At 43.9% G+C, this 6,948-nt stretch overlaps 1 long non-coding RNA gene across 5 annotated transcripts; it reads right to left on the bottom strand.

Annotated features, from left to right (window-relative positions):
• Positions 1 to 216: 216 nt before the first annotated feature.
• Positions 217 to 6,941, bottom strand: LOC121668585. 5 transcript variants are annotated; one of them, XR_006017472.1, is made up of 3 exons: positions 6,408 to 6,941; positions 4,229 to 6,048; positions 217 to 3,874 (listed from the first exon to the last, which is right to left on the bottom strand). It is a non-coding gene; the product is annotated as an uncharacterized LOC121668585 (long non-coding RNA). The 5 variants fall into 5 exon arrangements; XR_006017471.1 differs by having other exon boundaries at positions 217 to 2,300; XR_006017474.1 differs by having other exon boundaries at positions 217 to 4,337; positions 4,977 to 6,048.
• Positions 6,942 to 6,948: the final 7 nt, after the last annotated feature.

Raw genomic sequence — 6,948 nt, 5'->3', positions numbered from 1 at the left:
GCTTATACCATGTGTTCATGAGCTTTCTGCTTTGTATACCTAGAAATAGAGCTCAGAATGTATTTCTGATGTACATCTATGAAATTTACTTCCTATTAAAAAGCACTTGAGATTAAAAGTATGATTAAAAGACTAAAACATGCCAGGACATTTATATCCAAGCTCTTTGTTAATGTTCATTCCCTGCGTTTCAACTTTGATCACTGAAACAAACTGTAAAATAAAAGTTTGCTTTATTTCAGGTTTTACTAGTCGAAATAAAGTAATGGCCAATGAGATCTTTAAACAAATGATCTACATTCATTAAATAGGTCACAGCTTGTTTCTTAGCAGAGACAGGAGCTGGAGAGGGGAATAGTTCCTGCTGTTCGGAAGAAAGCATTTTTTGTGGAAGGGCAGTGCTAAACAGGGACTTGGTACTGGGCAGAGGTGATGTGGAGGGGTACTGACCTCCCTCCCAGAGAGCACACTCAGGTACAGAAGCATAGTCATGAGAGAACATCAGGTATTTTAAGGGGAAAGGTATTTTAGGACTATTTTTTTCCATAGAAGGTGAAGAGAAATAGCAAGAAAACATTTATTGCCATTGAGTAGGTTTGCCACAGGGGTGAGGGTGGGATGATTAGAAATGGCCACCAAAGCGGTCTTAACAGGAAAAAGGATGTTAAACGCTGGTCATGTATGAAGGACTAAGAAGACAATGAATGTCCCAGCTTATCTTCCTGATGTTCTACCTTACCACATGAAACTGGATCACAAGAAATTACTAGTAAATTAGTTATTAGTTGAAGGCTTAAGCTATCTAAGAACCATTCTCTCCAGACCCAATTCTGGTAGTATCATACCTACTATCCGAGAGTGCATGTAATTCTTGCATGATTGAAGATGGAGGCCTTGAGGAAGCTGAAGCAGCTGAACATGTTCCTTGGCACTGGGTTTGAGTCACTAATGTTGCCCTTTGGACACAGTCCTATATGGGACTTGCTCTCCTTCCAGATTCCTACAGGCATGGCTGTGATCCAGACTTCCAAGTAAAGAACAAGTGGATGCACTACAGGGATAAATAATCCAGACACGTGTCATTCTGTGGAATGTGGAGACATGGCACTGACAGGTGTGATGTGCCAGTGAGTGGATGAAATGCAAATGTGTTGGGCTGGCTGAAGTCAGGGCTCACCATGGAAATTAATTTATTTTTCTTAAAATTTTTCTTAAACTTTTAGTAGGCAAGATTATCCTGAGAAAGACACCGAAAGATGCTGATAGTTGTGAGGAGATTCCGTATGGAGAGAAATGGACAGTCACCAAACCAGCTGGGAAACCCAAGAAAGCACACAAACACAAAAAAAAAAGGAGGGAGGACTTTTCCTTTTAAATGAATAGAACCTCAACAGCATTTTTAGGGCACACATCCTGAAAGTTCCTCTACTTGACAACGGGAAATTATGAACTCATAAATAAGATCTTTAATCAATCAAGAGATCCTGTAATTACAGCAAAGTTACAAGGAAACCACGCTAAGTTATGCTCACAAAAGCATAGTTAGATGAGCACCTGCTGTAAAAATATAACTTAAAGAGGGCTCAAAACCACATTTTTCTTCACAGGAACCTGGTGGGTCTTTTGCTATTCTGGCCGAACACAATCTCCACATGAGCCAGGGATTCGCGTGCTTGATCCTTCCCAGTGCCATTGCACTAGTCAGTTGTTGATGCAAGTCAAACAGGATTCCTATATAAGCACATAAAACAATTTTAATGCAAGAGTTTACCTGTGGAAGTATCCTCAGGGCTAAAGGATGACCCCACTGAACCACTTGTAAACCTCACTGTGCCTGACCCAGCAGCCCCAGTCCATCCACTGCCATTTCAGTGACTGTGAGTCATCTGTGAGCAGATGCTGGGGGTGCTGCCCAGAAGCTCCACAGCCCTGCTTGCCTCAAGGCATGGGACTTTTTCACTGAGGTCAGTGTGGGTGTGAGGAGCCAGGTCACAGGAATGCCACGGGCTTCAAGCTCCACCACTACATCCAAGAAGCAGAGCTGCAGCAATCACACACGTTCCCATCTGTCGTCGTTGTGACTCTGCTTGTCTGTCTCCTGAGTTTTGTGCAACTGGGCCGATTAGTTTGTTTCTTTGATGAAACCTTCTTGCATCCGTAGGCTTCTGTGCATTTTGTGTGTGCCTGTTACGGTGGCTATAGGCATCTCTTTCTGTAAGCCACCTTGAAGGGCTACAGAGCACTGCCTCAGCCCTGCTCAGAGCTTGCTTATCCTGAGGAACTCCTTTTCAAAGGCCTCACTGGACACAAATAAAAGAGAACATTTCAAAGTTCAAGTCTATTCCTTTAATTTCGGGATTATCACTAATTTGAGGCACTGCTTTCCAAAACTGGAAGGACAAACTTCTGGCAATGCATTTGATGAATGGTGTAGAAAAACACAGATTGTGCCCTTCATTGGAAGAAGCCTTCCTATCTGAATGGAACACTGTATTTCACATCCTAATAACCATTTATTAGCACAGGATTTAAGGAAAGTTAACTTTTCAGTTCTGTATAAGCCTTTCTATTCACTGAGGTTTCGTGAGGTAGCCAAGTGATTTTTCTACCACTGACTAATTCGCAGCCACTCTAACGAGCAAATGTTCCTCCTGAGACTCAGCTCTCCCCTTGCACATGATGATTCACTGGACACCCAGTGAATTTAATTTAAAACTGGACTGAAATAATTTTCCCATTCTGCAAGTCCTTGAACAACCCAATCTAAGTGGACCTGCTTCAGACGTGCTCCAGATCCCCCTGCAGACCCAAATGTTTCCATGACTGCAGCTGGGATTGCGCCAGCTGCTCTTGGGTGCAGACTTGCAGAGGTACAGACCAGAAATTTGCAACCAGCAGTCAATAGAAACTGTATGGGCTTTTCATCATAAAGTTTACACTATGGAATTATCTGGGTGTCCAGAGTTATTCTTTATCAGTGAAGCAGACAGTTCTCCCAAATAGTTTTATTAAAGTTTATCTCTCTCTGACTGTTTGTGAATAGTGTTTAGTTTAAAATATTCAGTGCCATCATTATTATTGTAAAAGCACAGCTATGGGGAAATGCAACTATAAATCAGCTGATGGCTTGGACAGAAAAAACAGATCTGCCTGGAACTGCAGCAGGCAGTGGAAGAAACTGTTTCCATAAGTTTTCACTGGTATCTGACCTATGTCTTGCTCTTGAATTGTCAGAGACAATGTTAAAGATGTATCTCCATAGAAAACATAATTAATATGAAGAATAAAAAGTATTGATTCTCTCATGTTTTCTATTGTGTAAAAATACATTTCCTATAGTAACATTAAGAACTGACTTGAGCTTATTCAGAAGTGAAGAATTAACACTTAACTCCAGGATATTTTTTTTCCTCACACTCATAAAATGCTGTCCTCCTGTATATGAACACAGGAATCCTCTTCTGCAGAAGGGTGAGCACATGCCCCAAATAAGATTTTAAGATTCAAATGTTAATATATGTACCTGCAAAGCACTGCTGTGGCTGTAATGCTTTGATCATTTTATGTAGAAGCTACTGGAAGACTTTTTAAAAATAGGTATATGTGTGCTAGTAAAGCAATAAAAGAGAGGGAGAGATTTTTGGATTTTTTTTAATATTACACATGCTATATGAATCATATCTTTAAATTAAGAGGTCTTAGAAGGGACTAAGGCCAAAATCCCATTCATTTTTATGCAATTCCAAAGGTTTTTTTTGTGGAAGAAGTTGGAATCCATTTCTTAAATCTGTAATAAATTACCCAAGAGCTCTTAGTTTGGTTTTCTTCTACAGCAGTACAGACAGCTCTTTGTCTCCTTGATCAGACCAGCAGCCTGCAAAGAGCCATTTGAAAAACTCAAAGTTTTCCCTGATCTCAGCCTTTTACACCACCTTACAAGTCACCCTAAAATATCAGTAATAAAGGGAACAAGATCTAAATTACGAGCCCCACAATTAAAAGCACCAAGGGCAGATCAGCAACGGTGCTGAGCGTTGTGATGCTGAGCACTGCAGTGCTAACTTTGAGCGCTCTGCTGTTACCCTGGTGTATAATAACATGCTCTCCAAAGCAATGCAGAGATCAGGCTGCCAGCAAAAGTCAAAACCCCAAGACATCCCCAGAACAGGGAAATGTATGAAGCAGTAAGAGTTAAAGGCAGATGAAAAGTCCAGGCCTTGGCACTTACCTTACTGGGCCTCTTTTGTCTCAGGATCCTCAGCCTTGAGCTTTCTGTAATATTTAGACACCTAAGTCTGGTGTTTCCGGTTCCCTGCAGTTATTTCATGCTGTAAAGACTAAGGATTGAATAACCATTGAATTGAATAACAATTATTTACTGGTTGAATTCAAAACAGTGTGCTAACAAACAGTATTCATAAACTGGAATTGTTTGCACAGGAAAGGCAGAGAGACCCAATGACCCCACGGGCAGTCTCTTGAATTTAAGCATGTTATGGCTGAGGTGAATGGAAAGATGTGTGTATGGGAACATCCTCCTCTCCAGACTTGTGTGTCTGGATTTTTGGGATGCTGAGAGGCTATGTGAGGGGGGGGAAGCAGCTCAAGCTGCAGCAGAGAGACTGCACTCATGGCATCAGCCTCATCATATGAGCATCTGCAGTGCAAGATGCACTGACTGTGCCACGGTGACCTTGTGTGAGCCTGCCCAGGCTGTGCAGGAGCAGACTGGCCATCTGGGAGATTTCAGTGACATTTACGTGGTGGATGTAGCAACTAGTAATGTTTGCTGATATGTTTGTGAGATAAAGCCTATATCATATGGCAGTATGGATAAAAGGAAGGAATCACTAATTGATGTAATATGGATCGTGGTCAGTGGATGCTCAGGCAATTTTATTACCACAGCTCCTTTTAGCTGCAAAATAGTTAAGGCAAAGTAGATCAGTAGTTCTGATTCCGTTTGAGTATCTTACCAGCATTCAGCAGTGGTTGGTGCCCTCAGAACCATTTAAATATATCAGAAGCCCACAGAACATAAGCCTAACAGATGGCAAGGCTTGCTCGAACTGAAGCAGGTTAAGGAGGATGTTGACATTTCTGTTTTCCAGATGGAAATGCACACTGCAAGTCAAATGAGTGCTAGGAACTGCACAAGGCACTCACCAGAGCTCAAAGCAGATGTCCCACCATTGTTTGCTAAGACCTTCTCTTACAGTGCTCCGAAGTTTTCTTCCTCTGGCAAAGCTGTTTGGAACTTCAAAGCTTCTAATCCACACTCAAATTAATGGTGACCAAAGCCAGGTGGGGAAATAATCATGAATGTCCATGCAAATTTTGTTCTCTAAAATCCTGGTTGCCTTAGTGCTGCTGCACTGTGTGCTACAGCTGCTGTACCTTGCCTGAGGAAATTAATTCTGTAATACAAAAGTTTGGCACCCTGTGAAGAGACACGCCTTAGCAACAGCCTGTGTTGATGCTGAGGATCCCCAGCCCTTGGTAAGGATGCCTGTGTGAACATGCAGGTGACACAGAAATCAAACATCACCACCTTCACAGTATTGCCATCAGCCCGGGCCAGAGGCAGCAGGGGTTGCTGACAGCACTGCACAATTGCTCAATGAAGCTTCTGCCTGTGTGTGTTTGTGGATGCTGACTGAGGCTGTCACCAAAGCAATATTACAATTAAGGATTTACATCATTCCATAAATTTTCCCAACTGGTTTAGGGAACCATTATTATTTACCAGCTGTTTTTTGAAGTTGGCAAGGTGTAATGCTGCCCTTCTTCACAAGGTAGGAGCCCTCACCTCAGCAATGTGGCTGACATCAGTCCCAGTTCTCAGGACAGCGAGTGACAGGGTTGATGACAGCAGTGTGACTGACCTGTGCTGTAAATCTCACTTCACTGCTATTGTTCCACCAGTACAGACATGGAAAGGGGAGAAAGGCAGGAGTGGCTTAAAGTGCAGAGCCACATGTAGGGGTTCAGTCTTCTGTGGTTCTGTGCAGCCTATTTGAATGACTCAACTTCTTGTAGCATTCTTTCCTGCAGGAGAAATGTGTGGTTTTGTTAAATACTTCAGAAAAAAATGTTGAAGCTTATCTTGCCCTTCTGGAAACTCTACCTCTACAAATCCCACGAAGTTTGCAGTATACAGAAGCTACCTCTCAAACATCTGTTACTTTTATTTTGAATTATTAAGGATATAGCACATCCTTTATTTTATAGTGCTTTCATTTCAAGAATGATGAGAAGTAAAGTACGATTTTAAATGAAAGCAAAATGAGATGAGTAGCCAAGAGCTTTTCTTCTGTTACTAAATTGACAAAGTTCAGTCTGGCAATACCAGGTTTTTCGAAAAAGTCCAAAATCCCCTATTGTTCAGAAGGATTTTGTGTCCTTACCTTGACTTCTGTTAAAATTAAGTCTGTGATTGATGTCCAGCTGATGTTTTATCACAGTTTCCCCTCACGGTGCATCAGGATCCCGTTGTGGCGTTAGGCGGTTTCTTGCCGAGACAGCAGCTCCTTCATCGGAAAGGAGTTACCGACTGCCGAGCGAACACCTGAAAACGTGGAAGCGAACTGCCTGGGGCTGCGGGAGAGCCGGGAGGGGCTGCGGGAGAGCCGGGAGGGGCTGCGGGAGAGCCGGGAGGGGCCCGCAGCGCTGCTGCCGCTCGGCTCGGCGCGGCGCGGCCGGGGGCTCCATCGCCCGGGGAAAGCTCGGCGGGGCCGGGCCGAGGGGGCGGGAGCCCCCGGCCCCGTGCCAATGGCTGCGGGGGGGTGGCTCTGCCCGGCCGTCTCGCTCGGTTACAGGATGGAAATTCCCGGCCTCCCCGGGGAGGGAGCTCGGGCTGCGCGCTCTGAAAGGCTCATTTATCCCCGCGCTGCCGCCCAGAGCGGCGGACCCGGGCTCCTGCTGCAGCCGGCCCCGGCGCATCCCCGG

Source organism: Corvus kubaryi, unplaced genomic scaffold (assembly GCF_017639235.1).
Source record: "Corvus kubaryi isolate FWS band 111438036 unplaced genomic scaffold, C.kubaryi_AGA036_p1.0 37385, whole genome shotgun sequence".
Lineage (NCBI taxonomy): Eukaryota > Metazoa > Chordata > Aves > Passeriformes > Corvidae > Corvus > Corvus kubaryi.
This window is presented reverse-complemented; position numbering and strand designations above follow the sequence as displayed.